The sequence below is a fragment of the Bos grunniens genome, chromosome 25 (genome assembly GCF_055505025.1).
Source record: "Bos grunniens cultivar Pamir isolate PY7600 chromosome 25, Bosgru_T2T1.0, whole genome shotgun sequence".
Classification (NCBI taxonomy): Eukaryota; Metazoa; Chordata; class Mammalia; order Artiodactyla; family Bovidae; genus Bos; species Bos grunniens.
Window position 1 is genome coordinate 27,337,807 of NC_141189.1, and position 18,582 is coordinate 27,356,388.

The 18,582-nt window shown below is 43.7% G+C and overlaps 1 long non-coding RNA gene across 1 annotated transcript; it reads right to left on the reverse strand.

The window, feature by feature from the left end:
- Positions 1-346: 346 nt before the first annotated feature.
- On the reverse strand, positions 347-1,693 carry LOC147345348 (uncharacterized). Its single transcript, XR_015155057.1, has 2 exons — positions 1,162-1,693; positions 347-579 (listed from the first exon to the last, which is right to left on the reverse strand). It is a non-coding gene; the product is annotated as an uncharacterized LOC147345348 (long non-coding RNA).
- Positions 1,694-18,582: the final 16,889 nt, after the last annotated feature.

Consider the following 18,582-nt stretch of genomic DNA (forward strand, 5'->3'; position numbering starts at 1 on the left):
CAGGATTGAGGCTTTCCCCATGCAGACAAGTTCTACTGCTCTGTGCTTCCCGGCTTAAACCTTTCAGAAATTGCATTAACTCTTTCAGTCCACCAGAGGGCCATTCACAGCGCTGAGAAGGAATAGGGTTCTCAATTCTGGGCAGGGGCAGTGGAGTCAGGGACCCTCAAATACACGGGGAGGAGCAAGTGTCTGCGACCTTCCTCCCCAGCTCCACGTGGGAAAATATCCAGGTTGGATTAAGAAGCACTATAAATGTCTCTGCTTTATTCATGCTCTACACAGCATCCTGATCCCAGGATAGCAATGGGTAAATCCTAACCAAGATTCTCTGCCTGACCACAGATTTTAAAATCCATGTCAAGAATCTTCCAACGAAGTTTATTTCAGAAACCCTCCGTGCATCTAGGTCCATGGGAGCTTCTTACTTCAGAAGGTAGCTGCACTTTAGTGTAGAGACGGGTGAACTTGAAGTCAGCCACATCTGGTCCTTCCTGAGTAAGCCACTTCCCTGTTGGGGATCTCAGATCTTAAATGGGGAGAAGGCAACTTCTGGTCTGAGTTGTGGTGCGGGTCCACCTAGGTGAAAAGGTGAAAAAGCACTGGCAGGAGAAGAGCTAATCAAAAGTTCAGTGATAATGAACACGACATTGTAAATCAACTATAGGCCAATAAAAACATTAAAAATGAAAAGCAACATCAAAAAAACTCTCAGTGCTTCTCCAAGTATGGCCCAGGCCAGCAGCATCACCTGGAGACTTGTTGGAAATGCAAATTCTCTATCTCAGTTTCTACTGAATTAGAAATTCTGGGGGTGGGGCAGATGACTTCCTCTTTCCAACCCGCAATTTTTTCATTGGTGAAATTAAAATGATAGCAGTACCTATATTTCAGAGACACGTTGCAAGGATTAAGTGAGATATAGGCGTGCAAAACAGCACAGTGCCTGGCGTACAGTAAGAACTCAATAAATATTGCTACTGCATTATCATCTTCAAACCCCTGCTCCATGCAAGGCTCAAGAAGGAACTTTTGTTAAAACTCTGCACAAATAGTTCATGCAGGATTTTGCAAAATATCATATTTTGTCTCTGGATGCTCCCCGTGGAATACAACATACTGAACAGGAGTTATGGTGTACAAATGTGCCATGCTACTTACATCAGCCAGCTTTATAACTCATTCTGAGAAAGGCCATCGCTCAGAGCAATATAGCTATTTATTGTAGGGTCCCATTATGGGCTGTGATCTATTTAAGCCTATCCAGCTGTCAGAAAGACCAGCTTTCCTGCCACCTATCAGGAACAAGAAGATGGGCTTGGGGCAGGAAAAAAAAAGAAAACAAATAGCAGACAGGACTTGAAAAATATTCCACTCATGGCTAGAGAAAATGTAAAAAAATGCCAAGGGAAGGAAATAGGATCATATCTGAGTGGCCTTGCAGCAGTGGCAGAGAAATTTCTAGACGAATCAACTAAGGCAGAAAATTATCTGATATTTGTGGACATCTTGATGGCGAGCTGGAAGAGTGAGCTGAATTTTTTAGGCAGAGACAGGGAAGGTGGGATTGAAATTTACCTTCATGCATTGCAAGTTTCAATAATCAGGGTGAAAAGTGTAGAACCAGTCAGCTGAAGATAGTTCACCTTCAGTGAAATTGGGTTTTACTTCCTTTTTGCCTCTTGCAAAGGACTTTCTCTTGCTCAGATTTTCTGAGTCTCTTTTATTGGCCACAACCACTTAAAGCCCTCACTTCCCTGAGGATTTAACTGATTACTAGCTGAAAGGAAATCACAAGACAGTGTGTTCACCTGTAGTTGGCAAGGTTTGAGAATACAAACTCATGTAACTCAACAGTAAAAAGGAAAAAAAATCCAATTAATGCAATTAAAAATGGAGGAAGGACCTGAATATACATTTTTCCAAAAAAAAAAAAAGATATTCAAATGGCCAAAGATACAGGAGAAGATGTTCAATATCACTAATCATCAGGGAATTGCAAATTAAAACCACAGTGAGATATCATTGCACACAAGTTAGGATGGTCATCATCAAAAAGAAAAGAAATAAGTGCTACTGAGGATGGAGAGAAAAGAGAATCCTTGTCCACTGTTGGTGACAATAAAAATTGGTAAGCCACTATGGAAGACAATATGGATATTCCTCAAAAAAATTAAGAACTACAGTATGATCCAGTAATTCCACTTCTGGGTAAATATCCACAGGCAATGAAATCACTATCCCATGTTCATTGAAGTATTATTCACAACAGTCAAGATATGGATGTGTGTCTGCAGATGGATGAATAGATAAAGAAAAAGTGGTACATATCCACAAAGGCATAGTAGTCAGTCATAAAAAAGACAGAAATCTCGTGGTTTGTTGCAAGGATGGACCTTGAGGGCATCACGGTAAGTGAAATAAGTCAGGAAAAGACAAACACCCGATGGTTTCACTTATATGTGGAATCTAAAGTAACTGAACTCATGGAAACGAAGAACCGGTTGCCAGAGGCTGGGGTGGGGTTGTGGGGAATGAGGTCAAAGGCACAGTCTTTCGGCTGTGTAATGAGCGAGTTCTGGGGGTGCAGTGCACAGCGTGGCGACCGTCGTTCACAGTGCTATGGCGTATAGCTGAAAGTCGCCAAGAGAGCAGATCTTAAAAGCTTTCATCACACACACTGACACACATGCTTGTCTTTCTTTCATTGACGTTTAGTTGCCTCATTTCAGGTGTACAGCAAGTGATTCCCATAAAAATTCTTTCTCAGATTCTTCTCCATTACAGGTTATTATCAGATATTGAAAATAGCTCCCTGTGTTATACAGTAGGTCCCTGGTGTCTATCTATTTTACATATAGTAGTGTGTATCTGTTAACCCCAAATTTAATTCCTAATTTATCCCTCTCCCCTTTTCCCCTTTGGTAACCATTAGTTAGCTTTTGATGTCTGTGAGTTTATTTCTGTTTTGTAAACAAGTTCATTTGTATCTTTTTTTTTTTTTTTTAGATTCCACATGTAAGTGATTTCATTTATTTGTTTTTGTCTGACTTGGCATGATAATCTCTAGATCCATCCATATTGCTACAAAAGGCATTATTTCATTCTTTTCATGAGCCATTCTTTTTTTGTAGCTGAATAATATTATCATATATGCTTCCCTGGTGGCTCAGACAGTAAAGAATCCACCAGCCAATCCAGGAGATGCTGGTTTGATCCCTGGGTCAGGAAGATCCCTTGGAGTAGGAAATGGCAAAGCACTCCAGTATCATACTGGATTGTATCATACCAGTATCATACAGTATCATACTGCAAGGGAGACAGTCCCTTGCCTGGGACTGTCTGTGGGGTCACAAAGAGTCAGACACAACTGAGTGACTAACACTTCCACTTTTCATATGTGTATATATATATCTAAATATATGTATATATGTACATATGTATTATATATATACACCATAGTATGTATATATGTATATACATATATAGATATAGATACACACCACATCTTTATCATTTCATCTATTGGATATTTACATTGCTTCCATACTTTGGCTACTGTAAATAGTGCTGCTGTGAACACTGGGGTGCCTGTAGCTTTTTTAATTAGAGTTTTCACCTTTTCTGGACATTTGCCCGGGAGTAGGATTGTTGGATTATATGGTAGTTCTATTTTTAGTTAGTTAAGGAAACTCCATACTGTTTTCGATAGTTGTTGCACCAATTTTCATGCCCACCAACAGTGTAGGAGGATTCCCTTTTCTCCACACCCTCTCCAGTATTTACTACTTGTAGACTTTTTAATGATGGCCATTCAGACCAGAGTGAGGTGATATCTCATTGTGGTTTTGAGAATTAGTGAGGCTGACCATCTTTTCTTGTGATTGTTGGCCATCTTTTTGTCTTCTGTATATTTTTCTGAACTGCTTGCAAATAAATTCTATATAGCATGAAACTTCAACCCAAATGTCTCAGCATGCATCTTCCGTGAGCAATATATTCTCATCTAACTCTGTTTATTCCCTAGCTTCATTGAGATACAATTACATATAGCATTGTATTGTATGTAGAGAGAGAGAAAGAGGAAGAGACAAAGAGGAAGGAGAGAGCGCGGAAATTTCCATGTAGCAACGATTATAAATCTAAGGTGGAGGATATGCATGTGGTCACTTACAGATCCTTTAGCCTTTCTCTGAAGTCATATTTCTCGGGTTCAAATCTCCACTTTCTAATTTACTAGCTGTTGAATGCCTCTAGGCAAGCTACATCAATACTCTGTGCCTCTATATTACCATCATGAAATGGAAACTATTATAGTACCTAGCTCACACGGGTTTTATGAGGAAGAAATAAATTAAAGTGATTACAACCATTCCTTGAATGGAATATGTGATAAAAAAAAAATGTGAGCCCTGTGGTTCTCTGTGATAGATAGATAGATACATGCATACATACATAGATGAGTGGATGGGTGGATATATACATGCATACAAATTATTAAGACAAATATGTAAATTAGACAAGGCCCACACCTGGATTCCAACAAGCTAACAGCTGAAAGACTTTGTTTTCCCCTCTGAAGGGTGCCTTGTCCATTGCAGGCACCGGCAAGAGTGAGGAACCAGTGGTAACTGAGACCCATAGTGACTGCCTGGCAGTGCCCAGAGCAGAGATGCTCCCTGCTTCTCTTCCCTCTGCTCCTCACTCAGGGAGGTCACCCTCCTCCAAAGTCAATTTCAGTCCAGTCTCACTCTAAGCGGTGCCCTTGTGGATACGGGAGTCCTGTTCAGCCGAGGATGGAGCCTCCCTAATGGTACTGCATGTAGAATAGGGTCCGGCACCTGGGTTGCATTTTAAACACGTTCCGTGCCATTAGGCAGCGCTCGTCGCTGAGCAGATTGACGGCCCCGTGGCAGGGTCCTGCAGGCTCCAGCCAAGCTCAGCTGGTCTGGCCTGGGCATCCTGCCAAGAACCTCCCACTGAGGAGTTGGCCACTCTTAGGTGACCACGCACTGGCGGTGTGACCCAGTGAGGAGAAACTAGCCCGGTGTCCATAGCAGGCCTTTGTGAATCCAGATTAGAGAGGAAAGTGGTAAGGGGCCTTTCAGCCATGTTCCTCCTGAGCCAGTCCGCTTGCAATAATAGTAATACTCAGTGACGTGCCTCTATTCATCTGACTCCAACCCTGCAGTCACTCTGAGCTGACCTTCTTTCCATTTGCCCAGCACAACTGGAACTTCCCTCACTTAGGATCTTTACCAGTGTACATCCTCTCTGGACATTCTTTCTTCTGCTGGTCCCTGCTCACTGGGTGGGTCAACTCCTCTGAGAAGCCCTCCCAGATCACACATAGCAGCAAAAGGTTGCTTGTGATTATCCTTGATCTCAACCATGTTTTTTCCTTTCCCTGTGCCTCACCGTCATTTGTTAATATGGATAACGATTGGTACTGCAGGTTCTCTGTCTGGCCACCCTTTTCGCTCTCCTCTGTGCTCCCTTGGGCTGGTCAATGGTTTGCCCTGTCCTCTGGCTGGATTTAGTCAATGAAAGACAGATGGAGATGACATCATGCAGTTTACTCAGCCAGCTCCCTGCCTGCAAGGTGTTGGCTCTGTTCCCTCTCCAGGCTCTTGATGGGCAGCTGTGCACTAAGTTCTAGAAAGTGCCCACCCCCCGCCCCCAACAATACTCCCTTAGCACCAAGGAGGTCACAGCTCCCTGATGTTGCCAGCCCCTGGCAGTCTCCCTGCCCTGGTGGGTTTCCTTCAGCCCTGCCCACACCTTGGTCAATATCCCCTTCATTGCACTCATCTCGGTTGCTCCTTGGATTAGGCCATTTGCTTCCTGCTATAATAATGACATTATATTATTATTATATCAATATAATAATTGATATTATACCCAATAATAATATCAATCTCACAGGGTTGTTGTGAGAATTACATTAGCTCCCGGGCAGGACGGGTAGTGCCAAGATTACTTGCCATTGTTATTATTACTACTAGCTATTATTTTCTTTCCTTACGCTTAGCATATTTTATATGTATTTGGGAGTCCGTTTCTGGGTCTGTTCAGCCTTTGATGACCCGGTGCCTGGTGTTGAAGCAGATCTCAAAAAGTATCTGATGAATGAATGAACGCTGGGTTTCACTTTCAAAGCACTTCAATATAGCATGCTGAATTGTGTGACAGATTGCTGCTATTAGAACATTTTTGTCTTATAAAGGCAGCAATTTCATAAGATTTTTACCTACTACCATATCCCCTTTGATTCTGGGTAGTTAGCAAGATGAGGAATACAATCACCTTTTTATAAATAATGAAGCAGCAGAAGTACTGAGGGAAATAGCTGAGGGAGGTAGCAGGGGGACACAAACCTACTCTGTGCCTGGTCTCTGTTAGGTATTCAATGGACATGATTTAATTTAATTTTCATAATGATTCTCATAACGACATCATTATCCCGTGGTTCATAGATGCAGAACCTGGGGGAGAGCAGTTGGAGGTCTCACCTGCGGGGTGAGAAGGTGGCACTGCTGGTATGATCCAGTCTTAGCAGGTTTTTTAGCAGACTCTCAGTTTTTTGCTTTTTCCATACAGTGATTCTCCCATTATATGCCCTGGAGAAACATACTCATGTACACAGAGGAATATACAAAAACATATACAAAAATATCCATTTGTAATAGTGGAAACAAATGGTATCAATCCCAAATGTCTATCAGTGAGAGAAAGGATGAAAAAAAAAAACTGAAATATTTAAACATTGAAAGAGTATATGTCAGTTAAACTGAATGAACTAGAGATATTCATACCATCTTTAATGTGGAGGAGGAAGCAGTGTGGATGAAAATAACTGCCAAAGAGTGTATTAGTATAGGATCATTTCATATCAGGTTTCAACAATATATCAAAGATTACCATGTGTCTTTTAAGGATGTGCTGAGCTGTGCTTTGTCACTCAGTCGTGTCCAATTCTTTGTGACTCCATGGACTGTAGCCCTCCAGGCTCCTCTGTCCGTGGGGATTCTCCAGGCAAGAATATTGGAGTGGTTTGCCATGACCTCCTCCAGGGGATCTTCCCAACCCAGGGATCGAACCCAGGTCTCCCGCATTGTAGATGGATTCTTTAACATCTGAGCCACAGGGAAGCCCATGGATACTGCAGTGGGTAGCCTATTCCTTCTCCAGGGGATCTTCCCAACCCAGGAATTGAATGGGGGTCTCCTGCATTGCAAATTCTTTACTAGCTGAGCCACCAGGAAGGCCCATCTTTTCAGGATATAAACATGTAATAGGCATGCTCAAATTCAAGGGATTATAAGCTTCAAATACAAAATTGTGGTTGAAGGGATAGAGATGATTTTATAGAGAGTAATCGGGGGTCTCATGGTTGCCGAGTTGTTTTCCTTAAGCTGGGTGAGTATTTATTACACTATTTTATACTATTTTCCCCAATGCCTTATTTAAGGTCAACAAGCTGGCTAAGTATGCAGATAGACAAGTATATCTGCCTCCTGAATTTCCCCCACAGCAAAGCTGTCCAAAAGCAGATAATCACCCCCTTGTGCAATGAGGGAAAGAGGTGAAATGCAACATTGTGTAATCCTTATCTTTTCCTCCTTCCTTCCCTGATCACTGCCTCACCATCCCCCTTGACATGATGGTGTAGCCAGTGACCAAATCTCCCTAGAGGAAATTTGCAGAGGGGTTTCTGGAAAATATACCTTTGGTTCATAAAAGAGAAGGGAAGAGATGTGAGCAGAAGGCATTCTCCTCTCTCTCTGTTTTGCATATTTTCAGGTGAGGATGTGATGTTTGGAGCTGTGGCAGCCAACTTAGGACAATGAGGAAAGGAATAAAGAATCATAGAGAAGCTATTGTTGAGCTGCTGAGTGAACTCTGGAATCACCTAACCATAATCTATATGGTTAATACACTTTTATTCCAGAGTTATACTACTAGCAAACAAAAGCACGTCATCTGACTGTCCTGAGGAAAGAAAGATAAGCAGGTCTTTGATCCAGGGGCAAATCATCTGGACTCATGCCCTTGAATGTAATCTGTTAAAAGTCATAAATAGAAGCTCATCACTCCTTTGCTTAGACCCTGTAATGGCCCTTTTTTGCTCTTTGGTTGAGAATGGAAATCCTTAACAAAGTCTTCCAGGCCTGGCTTAAAACTGGCCCCTGCCTGTGTCTGGCCTGGTCATGGCCCACACGTCTCAGTTTGACTCACAACGCTGCTGTCCCGCCAGCTTTGCTACTGTTGTCATCTTGTTTCTCTGGTTCACCAAAGCCCTTCTTAGCTCAGGGCATTTGCATTAACTGTCCCTCTGCCTGAAATGTTTGCTTTACTCCCTTTGCCTGGTGAACTGCCTTCGATTCTCACCTGAAGTAGGAATTCTTTACGGAAGCCTTCCCCCATGTTGTATTTCACACTACCCTGCTTTTTCCTTCCTGGCTCTACGATTCCTTGTTTTTCTGGCATTGACGTTTCTACAACCTCAGTTTCCACCAACTAATTTAAGCTCTATCAGGGTAGATACAATATAATGTATACTGTGCTCAGTCACGTCCAACTCTTTGTGACTCCAAGGACTGTAGCCCACCAGGATTCTCTGTCCATGGGATTTTCCAGGCAAGAACACTGAAGTAGGTTGCCATTTCCTCCTCCAGTGGATCTTCCCGACCCAGGGATTGCACCTGCATCTACCCGTGTCTCCTGCATTGCAGGTGAATTCTTTACTGCTAAGCCACCGGGGAAGCCCATAGAAGTTGGACGTTAATATCTCCCATCCAACCCAGAATCTATGCTGTGACGCTGTATATTGTGCCCTGTTTTTCCCTAAGTGATGCTCTGAGCAGCTCACCTCCTGTTCTCAAAACTACTGAAGATAATGTATGTTAATTAGTATTATTATTGTGACTTCTCATTGCCTACAGTTAAATTTCGTGTCCTTAGCCTGCCATTCAAGGTTGTCTTTCATTCATTTCTTTCTTTATTCACTCAAAAATATTTATTGAACCCTTATCAGAAAAGAATATGCCTGCAATGCAGGAGATCCAGCTTTGATTCCTAGGTCAGGAAGATCCCCTGGAGAAGGGCATCTCCAATATTCCCTTATATTCCCACTCCAGTATTCATGCCTGCAGAATTCCATGGACAGAGGGGCCTGGAGGGATACAGTCCCTGGGGTTGCAAAGAGTAGGATGCAACTGAGCGACTTTCATTTTCACTACCAGGCTGCAAGCACTGTTGTAGGCAACAGCCCATTCGTCCTCTTCCACCTCCTCTGTCCTCACTACTATCAGCCAAAGAACATTCTTCTCCACTCTCCCCACTAGCATCCTTCTCTAAACCACAAACTAAATACTATTCTCTCCATATTTTTGCTCAAATTCTCTCTTTTGCCTAAAGTATCCTTCTGCTCTGTATTCACCCAATAACTCCTTACCCATTGTTTAAATCCCACTCTCCGTCTTTTACTAAACAACATGGATTAAACCCTTCTGTGTGTCTCCCTGGCTCTTGCATCAAACTGCTGATCCCAGGGGGACATCAGTTGTGTGCCTTTCTTCATTGTATCTGTGTGACGTCATCTGCACAACCAGTGCACATAGTCCACTGAATGGTGGGAAGGAGAAAAGAGCCTGAATGGAAACTCACAGCTTCTTTCACTTTCAAGGCTTAAAACATCTGAGCCAATAGTCCTCAAATATGTTTGATCATGGACACTTCCTTCAAAGAAAAGTGGACAGGCATGCCATATATATATATATATATATATATATATATATATATATATATGGATTCATTTTGATATTTGGCAAAACTAATACAATATTGTAAAGTTTAAAAATAAAATAAAATTTAAAAAAAAATGCAGGTTTGATCCCTGGGTCAGGAAGATCCCTTGGAGAAGGAAATGGCAGCCCACTCCAGTATTCTTGCCAGGAGAATCCCATGGACAGAGGAGCCTGGCAGGCTACAGTCTATGAGGTCGCAGAATCGGACACTACTGAAGGGACTTTATATATATATATATATATATATATATATATATATATATATATAAAAGAGTATATATATTATACTCTCCAAATAACAATTCACATATGAAAAAGAGCTCTTGAAAAGCATGAGACACAGGCTCCAAAATCACTGCAGATGGTGACTACAGTCATGAAATTAAGACGCTTGCTCCTTGAAAGAAAAGCTATGACCAACATGCTGCTGCTGCTAAGTCGCTTCAGTCGTGTCCGACTCTGTGCGACCCCATAGATGGCAGCCCACCAGGCTCCCCTGTCCCTGGGATTCTCCAGGCAAGAACACTGGAGTGGGTTGCCATTTCCTCCTCCAATGCATGAAAGTGAAAAGTAAAAGCGAAGTTGCTCAGTCGTGTCCAACTCCCAACGACTCCATGGACTGCAGCCCACCAGGCTCCTCCGTCCATGGGATTTTCCAGGCAAGAGTACTGGAGTGGGGTGCCAAAAGCAGAGACATTACTTTGCCAACAAAGGTCCATACCGTCAAAGCTATGGTTTTCCCAGTAGTCATGTGAGAGTTAGATCGTAAAGAATGCTGAGTGCCAAAGAATTGATGCTTTTGATCTGTGGTGTTGGAGAAGACTCTTGAGAGTCACTTGGAATGCAAGGAAATCCAACCAGTCAATCCTAAAAGAAATCAGTCCTGAACATTCACTGGAAGGATTGGTGCTGAAGCTGAAACTCCAATACTTTAGCCATCTGACGCAAAGAACTAACTCATTGGAAAAGACCCTGATGTTGGGAAAGATTCAAGACAGGAGGAGAAGCAGATGACAGAGAATGAGATGGTTGGATGGCATCACCAACTAAATGGACATGAGTTTGAGCAAGCTCCGGGAGTTGGTGATGGACAGGGAAGCCTGTCGTGCTGTAGTCAGAAGTCCAGTGGATCATGTGGCCTGATGCTGTTTAAAGACTGGCTTAAACTCCAGAGAGGGATGACTCTTTCTAGTCCCCACTGAATGGCCATGAGTACCTTCTGAGGAAAGGCAAGGCATTTTGCTGCAATGGCAGAGAAGTATTTGGCCTGAGGCTTCTACTTCTGTGGCTCTCCATGACCTTAGCATTTCTGTTCTCTGTTCCTTGAATCTTCCTTCAGTTGGATGAGGGGGGCCTGACAGCTAAAATAGTAATTGTTTTTTTTCTTTTCTTCCTTGAATACCCATTACCTGAGATTAAGCTGCAGACTGTAAAGCTGGGCTAGATCTGGAAGCTGGCTATGGATAAGTCAGGCCCTTATCCTGCTGGGGATTTTGCTACAGATGAAGCAGCATCTTTTACTTCTTGAGGTTGTCAGGGGATTTCTGTTAACTTTGGAAAAAGTAAGCCTGCCAGGAGACACGTGCAGATATTGTTTCCTTTGGTGTGTCCCAACAATTTACAAGGGGCCAGGCCATCTCCTCCCCAACTGACTCACTCCTAGTGCCAAATGAGGTCCAGCTGCTTCTGAAGCCATCTCCAGTCACCCGCCAGCTCTGCAGTGAGCAGCTCCCTGGGAAACTGAATGCTGAGCCTGGTGTGTGCATCCTCCTGACCTGAGGGCTCAACGGATCCCCTGCCAGATGCCCCCTTGAAGCAGCCAGGAGACTGGGAGTAAAGCCACCAGGTGCCCGTTGGGGTGACCAACCCTCCCAGTTTGCTGAGATGGTCTTGATTTTAGCACTGAATGCTCCATGTTCAGGGAATCCCCTCCGTCCAGGAAGAACCGACTATGTAATTTTGCAGGGCCTGATGCAAAACGAAAGTCCAGGGTCCTTGTCAGAATGAAGAATTTCAGGACTGTGACAACAGGGCATTAAAGGAAATGTGGTTTCCTTCTGAGTGTGGGACCCTGCACATGTCGCTGGCTCATGAAACTGGCCCTGCTCCCAAGCAAACCACGACTGCTGGTTACCTACTCCAGATGCGGAGTCCAGACAAGAAAACGTAGTGTTATTTCCACAAGGTTGTTAGTTTCTCATAGCAACCTGTGCTGTTGAGACAACAGAACCTTACACTTCCTGAATTTTCTGAAACACAGACTTCAGCTCTTCAACGCCCTCCCGGCTGTCCACAATATTCTCAAATGTGAGTAATAATGATAATACAAAAATTGCACACTCCTAGTATTGACCTAAATTATGTTTACTAATATATTGTTATTTAAATATGTACCAACATAAAGCTTGGCATATAGTCCGTATGCTAATAGCTCTTATTCAACAAAAGCAAAATTTATAAATTTAAAAATGTAAGACTATGAAACCCATAACATTTAAATTAAAAACATTAATTTAATGGGATGGATGATGTTGTTGCGCCAAAACTCAAGTGCCCTTGGCAGAGAGATTATGACACCCTGCTGGCTGCAGTGATGTAGATTCCTTCTCGTGGAGGTTCTGCTTTGTGCTCTGGTCCTGAGTCAGTCCTCCCATTACTTTCCTCTGTATGAACAAGATGGGGCACCTTTTTTGAACACCATATCCTGACACTATTGGAACCTCACCTGCTACAAAAAACACACTTGATGGATAAAATCCACCTTTGTTCTTTCTCCATTAATCCACAATGATGAAAGATATGCTAAGTGGTGCCAGTGGGATCACAAATACTAATGAAAACACAGGTATTATAATCCCATTGTTGTCCCAGGCTATAAGTGGGCCACCCAAATGACCTAAAAGTGCCCAGATTCATTTTTTAAACTTCACTGAACTAATAAGAATAATAATAACGAATTTATTAAGCAACTGTTATATGCCAAGCTCTGTTGTTAGTACTTGCCATATAGTAACTTATTTGATCCTTAAAACCCAGTAAGGCAGGCACTATTATTATTGTGTTAATGGCCCAGACAACCAGGATGGTGTGGTCACTCACCTAGAGCCAGACATCCTAGAGTGTGAAGTCAAGTGGGCCTTAGGAAGCATTATTATGAACAAAGCTATTGGAGATGATGGAATTCCAGCTGAGCTAATTCAAATCCTAAAAGATGATGCTGTTAATGTGCTGTGCTCAATAAGTTAGCAAATTTGGAAAATTCAACAGTGGCCACAGGACTGGAAGAGATCAATTTTCATTCCAATCCCAAAGAAGGGCAATGCCAAAGAATGTTCAAACTACCACATAATTGTGTTCATTTCACATGCAACCAAGGTAATGCTCAAAAATCCTTCAAGCTAGACTTCAACAGTATGTAAACTGAGAACTTCCAGATGTACAAGTTGGATTCAGAAAAGGTAGAGATCAAATTGCCAACATCTGTTGGACCACAGAAAAAAAAGGGAATTCCAGAAAAAGATCTACTTCTGCTTCATTGACTACACTAAAGCCTTTTATTGTGTGGATCACAACACACTGTGGAAAATTCTTAAAGTGATGGAAATACCAGACCAACTACCTGCCCCCTGAGAAACCTGTATGTAGGTCAAGAAGCAACAATTAAAACTGGACATGGAACAACAGACTTGTTCAAAATTGGGGAAGGAGTACATCAAGGCTATATATTGTCACCCTGCTTATTTAACTTATATGCAGAGTACATCAAGTCAAATGAGGGGCTGGATGTTTCACAAGCTGGAATCAAGATTTCCAGGAGAAATATCAACAACCTCAGATAATGCAGATGATACTACTCTAATGGCATAAAGTGAAGGGGAAATTAAAGAGCCTCTTGATGAAGGTAAAAGAGGAGAGTGAAAAAACTGGCTCAAAACTCAGCATTCAAAAAACTCAGATCATGGCATCCAGTTCCATCACTTCATGGCAAATAGATGGGGAAAAAATGGAAAGAGTGACAGATTTTATTTTCTTGGGCTCCAAAATCACTGCGGACAGTGACTGCAGCCATGAAATTAAAAGATGCTTGCTCCTTGGAAGAAAAGCTATAAGAAACCTAGACAGCATATTAAAAAGCAAGACAACACTTTGCCAACAAAGGACTGTATGGTTTTTCCAGGAGTCATTCATGTACAGATGTTGGACATAAAGCAGGCTGAGCGCCGAAGAATTGATTCTTTCAAACTGTGGTCTTAGAGAAGACTTTTGAGAATCTCTTTGGACAGCAAGGAGCTCAAACTGGTCAATCCTAAAGAAAATCAGCCCTGAATACTCATTGGACTGACTGATGCTGAAGCTGAAGCTCCAATACTTTGGCCACCTGATGGGAAGTGCTGACTCACTGGAAAAGACCCTGATGCTGGGAAACACTGATGGCAAAAGGAAAAGGGGATGGAGGATGAAATGGTTGGATGGCATCACTAACTCAGTGGACACGATTTTGAACAAACTCCAGGACATAGTGAAGGATAGGGAAGCCTGGCATGCTGCAGTCCATGGAGTTGCAAAGATTCAGACATGACTCAGTGACTGAACAACAAACAATGGTGATTATTATTGTCATATTACAGATGAGAGAAATGAGGCTCAAAAAGGTGACATTAACTTTTCCCTAATTATCCCACCAGAAGTTTTCTAAGAAAAATTCTCAAAGTGAACTCACAGACCTCTGATCAAGCATAAGGGATCTTGAGGAGTTCCTGGACTCCAGGCTGGGATCACTAGTTCAATTACTAGTCGAATGAAGTTCAGACTCCTGAGTTTGCCAATGAAGGGCCTTCTTTATCTTGCCTGTTGACCTCATCTTAACCTCTTGCTGTTCCATCTCATAACATGTCTTTACTGCTGGGCTAGTGAAACTCCAAGAGGGTATCAAGCTCTGCCACACTTTCTTTTTTTTTGTTTTGTTTTGTTTTTTTTTATTTTTGTTTTTTTTTTGTTTTTGTTTTTTTTTTTCTGCCACACTTTCTGTTCCTTTTGTTTAAAGGTCTTCCTTCTGGTACTGAATCTCAAGTCTATGTGTCTGATGCACAGTGAAGCCCATCAAAACTAAAACATAATAGCGTCTGGAATAGAGAAAGGTTTATTACAGATTTATACAAGGAGATGGGAGAAAGCAGTGGCACCCCACTCCAGTACTCTTGCCTGGAAAATCCCATGGATGGAGGAGCCTGGTAGGCTGCAGTCCATGGGGTTGCTAAGAGTTGGACACGACTGAGTGATTTCACTGTCACTTTTCACTTTCATGCATTGGAGAAGGAAATGGCAACCCACTCCAGTGTTCTTTCCTGGAGAATCCCATGGACAGAGAAGCCTGGCAGGCTGCAGTCCATGGGGTCGCACAGAGTCGGACACGACTGAAGCGACTTAGCAGCAGCAGCAGCATACAAGGAGATGGGTGGCTCATGGCCTAAGAAACCCAAAGTTACTGGAACCTTTCAGCAAGCACCTTTTTAAAAGCAAAAGGTGAGGGGGTACAACTACTGGCAACTGTCAATGAGGAACCACTGGAGAAGTGATTCAGTCAAGGGTCAGTGTGTGGTGGTCATCAGGTGGATAGTGATGTTAGTGGCAGATTCAGGCCTTCTCCCAGAGGCTCTCCAGTTCACACAGCCCTGGGCCAGTGGGTGAGCTGGAACAGACTGGGGACTACATCCTACAGGGCTCCAGAACCCTCACTAAGCCCCCACGAGCCTTGGCCCAGGCCTTGAGGCAGCAGTGAACCTCTCCCTCCCTCCTGTCTCACTCCTGTTAGTTGTTTCTAACTTCTTTGGTGTCAGAACCTTTGTTCTTGAGGTCAGGTCATGGTCAGGTAATGATTTTCCTGTAAATCTCTACAAAACAAGTGTTATTCTCTGTTCTGACCAAGAAAGGACAAAGTCCCAAGGCACAGCTTTCACCCTCCAAGGTCCCAATCCTGGTTAAGTGCAGGCAGATCTCAGCTGGCAGCTCCTTCAGGGCCAGGTTCCCACCTCCTGCCCAGCTGTCATCCCCGAGGGAGCCAGGCGCCCAATCCTACTGGCCCTCAGTCTCCTCAGGCCACCTAAATGGGGAGACCAGTTTCGCAGACTGTGACCCAGGCAGATGGCCTTTGTTATTAGGTCACAGAGACAGGAGTGAGGGAGAGGTTCACCACCGCCTCAAGGCCTGGGCCAAGGCTAGTGGAGGGCCTTAGTGAGGGCGCTGGATCCCTGCAGGACGTATTCCCCAGTCTGTTCCTGGGCCCTCCAGCTCACCCACTGGCCCAAGGCTGGGTGAGCTGTAGGGCCTCTTGGGAGCAGGCCTGAATCTGCCTCTAACCTCACTCTCCACCTGATGACCACCACACCACTGACCCTTGACTGAATCATTTCCCCCAGTGGTCCCTCACTGACAGTTGCCGGTAGGCAAGGCCCACTGCAGCGCTGACCAATAGCTGAGCAGGACAACTAAGGGTCGCTGATTGACAGGTGGTTGCTTGTGGGCGGGGCCCACTGCAGCACTGACCAATAGCTGAGCATGACAAGTAATGGTCGCTCATTGACAGGTGGTTGCTTGTGGGCGGGGCCCACTGAGAGACCAAGCAATGGCTGAGCAAGACCTGTTGCCAAGTAATGCAGTGTGGAGTAATGAGGCACAGAAATAGCTGTGTGCTAAGGGCTGTGCTCATCCTGCTCTGCTACACTTCTGCCTGGAATGCTCTTGCCCTCTCCCTCCTGGAAACCCCCTGCATGTCTTCAAGATGCTCAGTCTCACCTCTCTGCGATGCTGTTCCCAAATAAGGCAAGGCTGATGCTCTTCTTTTGGGTTCCCACAGCACCAAGGTCTCACCTTCCCAGAGGCACCATTAACCTCCTCACAGCCCCAGGGAGCCAAGGAAGCCAGATCCTCTTCCTCCCACCCAGAGATTTAAAACTAATGAGAATTTGAGGTCAAGGCAATGCTGTGATAGCAGCCAGTATGGATTTACTTAGTGCTTACTTTGTGTCAGTTTCTGGTCTAAGGCCTTCTGCACATTTCACCTTATTTCAAACTCACAACAGTCCTACACGGTGGGTACCCCTGTCTCCCTATTTTACAGACAAGGAAGCTGATGCACAGAGAATATGACAACATCCCTACCATTGTATTAACAGCAACAGTGACAGTACCACTCTGTGAATCTGAGCCCATGCCCTGAGTCATGGTGCCTCTTTTACTCCAGGAGACCCGGGGCTGGGGCTGGCATCGTGGTGAAAATTTGGACAAGGTGAAAATAGAGAAGGATTAGGAACCAGTGGGAAAAAGGAGAAGTTGGTTCATAGTGAGTAGACAGAGGCACAAATGGGACAAAAGCCAACGTCAGGGAGACAGGCAGAGAGTCCCCTGGCCTCAAACTGCCGATGCCCCAGCTGCTGCTCATACTGACCTGCTGGACATCTCATCTTGCAGTCCAGGAGATTCCCAAGTACATTTTCCACTGATGTTTTAAAAATCTGACTTAGAGTGGGTGCTTTTTTTTCTTTGCTATCAATACAAAAAAAATAAATAAAAATAAAAACACTAGAAATCCACCCACCTTGTGAAGTCTCAGTTCCTTAGAGCTGATATGCATTTTTTGCTGTACCTAAAAGGATGTTCCCCTGTTAACTCACTGTGTGATATTTGGGTCATACTTATACAATTTTTTCTGAGCATAGGTATATCTCATGCATCTATATTTAGAACATATTTATACTAAAAACTTACCTGTTTATATGAAATTTATATGTAATGGGGTGCTCTGTGTTTTAAGGGCTTCCCTAATAGCTCAGCTGGTAAAGAATCCACCTGCAATGCAGAAGACCCTGGTTCAATTTCTGGGTCGGGAAGATCCCCTGGAGAAGGGAACAGCTACTCACTCCAGTATTCTTGGGCTTCTCTGGTGGCTCAGCTGGTAAAGAATCTGCCTGCAGTGTGGCAGACCTGGGTTCAATCCCTGGGTTGGGAAGATTCCCTGGAGAAGGGAACAGCTACCCACTCCAGTATTCTGGCCAGGAGAATTCCAAGGGCTGTATAGTCCATGGAGTCTCAAAGAGTCGGACACAACTGAATGATTTTTACTTTCACTTTTCTGTGTTTTATCTGGGAACCCTAACCTAGAATCATGTCAGAATTGCAGAATCTCATGCCTCCCTGGATCTCCCAAATCAGAGTCTGCATTTTAGCATATGACTAGTATGTACATTAAAGTTTGAGAAGTCCAGCTAAAAGATGAATTAAAGGCAGTCTGAGGTCTTCCAGAAGTTCCTGGTCATCAGGGACCCAAAGTCTTCCTATTTTTTCACTCTAACATCCTTATCTAATTAATGGTTTCTATCCTCAAGGTCACTTCATGATCCAAGAGAACTTTGGTGGGGTGTGCGGTTCACCTCACAAGTTTGGCCTCCAGATGGAAGCAAGGAGAAAAGATCAAGAGTCTTCCTCTAAATCTCACCCAATGGCCTCTACTCCCTCCTCATTGGCTGCTCCTTCCTGCAAGGGAAGCTGGGAAATGTAGTTTTTCACCTGGATCGAGGGTCCTCCTGCAAATTAGAGGTGTGTGTGTGTGTGTGTGTGTGTGTGTGTGTTGTTGAAGCGTGTTATTCAGCAGGTAGCTCATCTCTGCTATTCCACTCTCAGTTAAGCAGATCTGACCAGGTTGACAGGAGGCTCTGACCAAGTCAAATGGGCAGGTGAGAACAAGACTGCTGAAATTAGATTACTTTAAAGAAAGGGG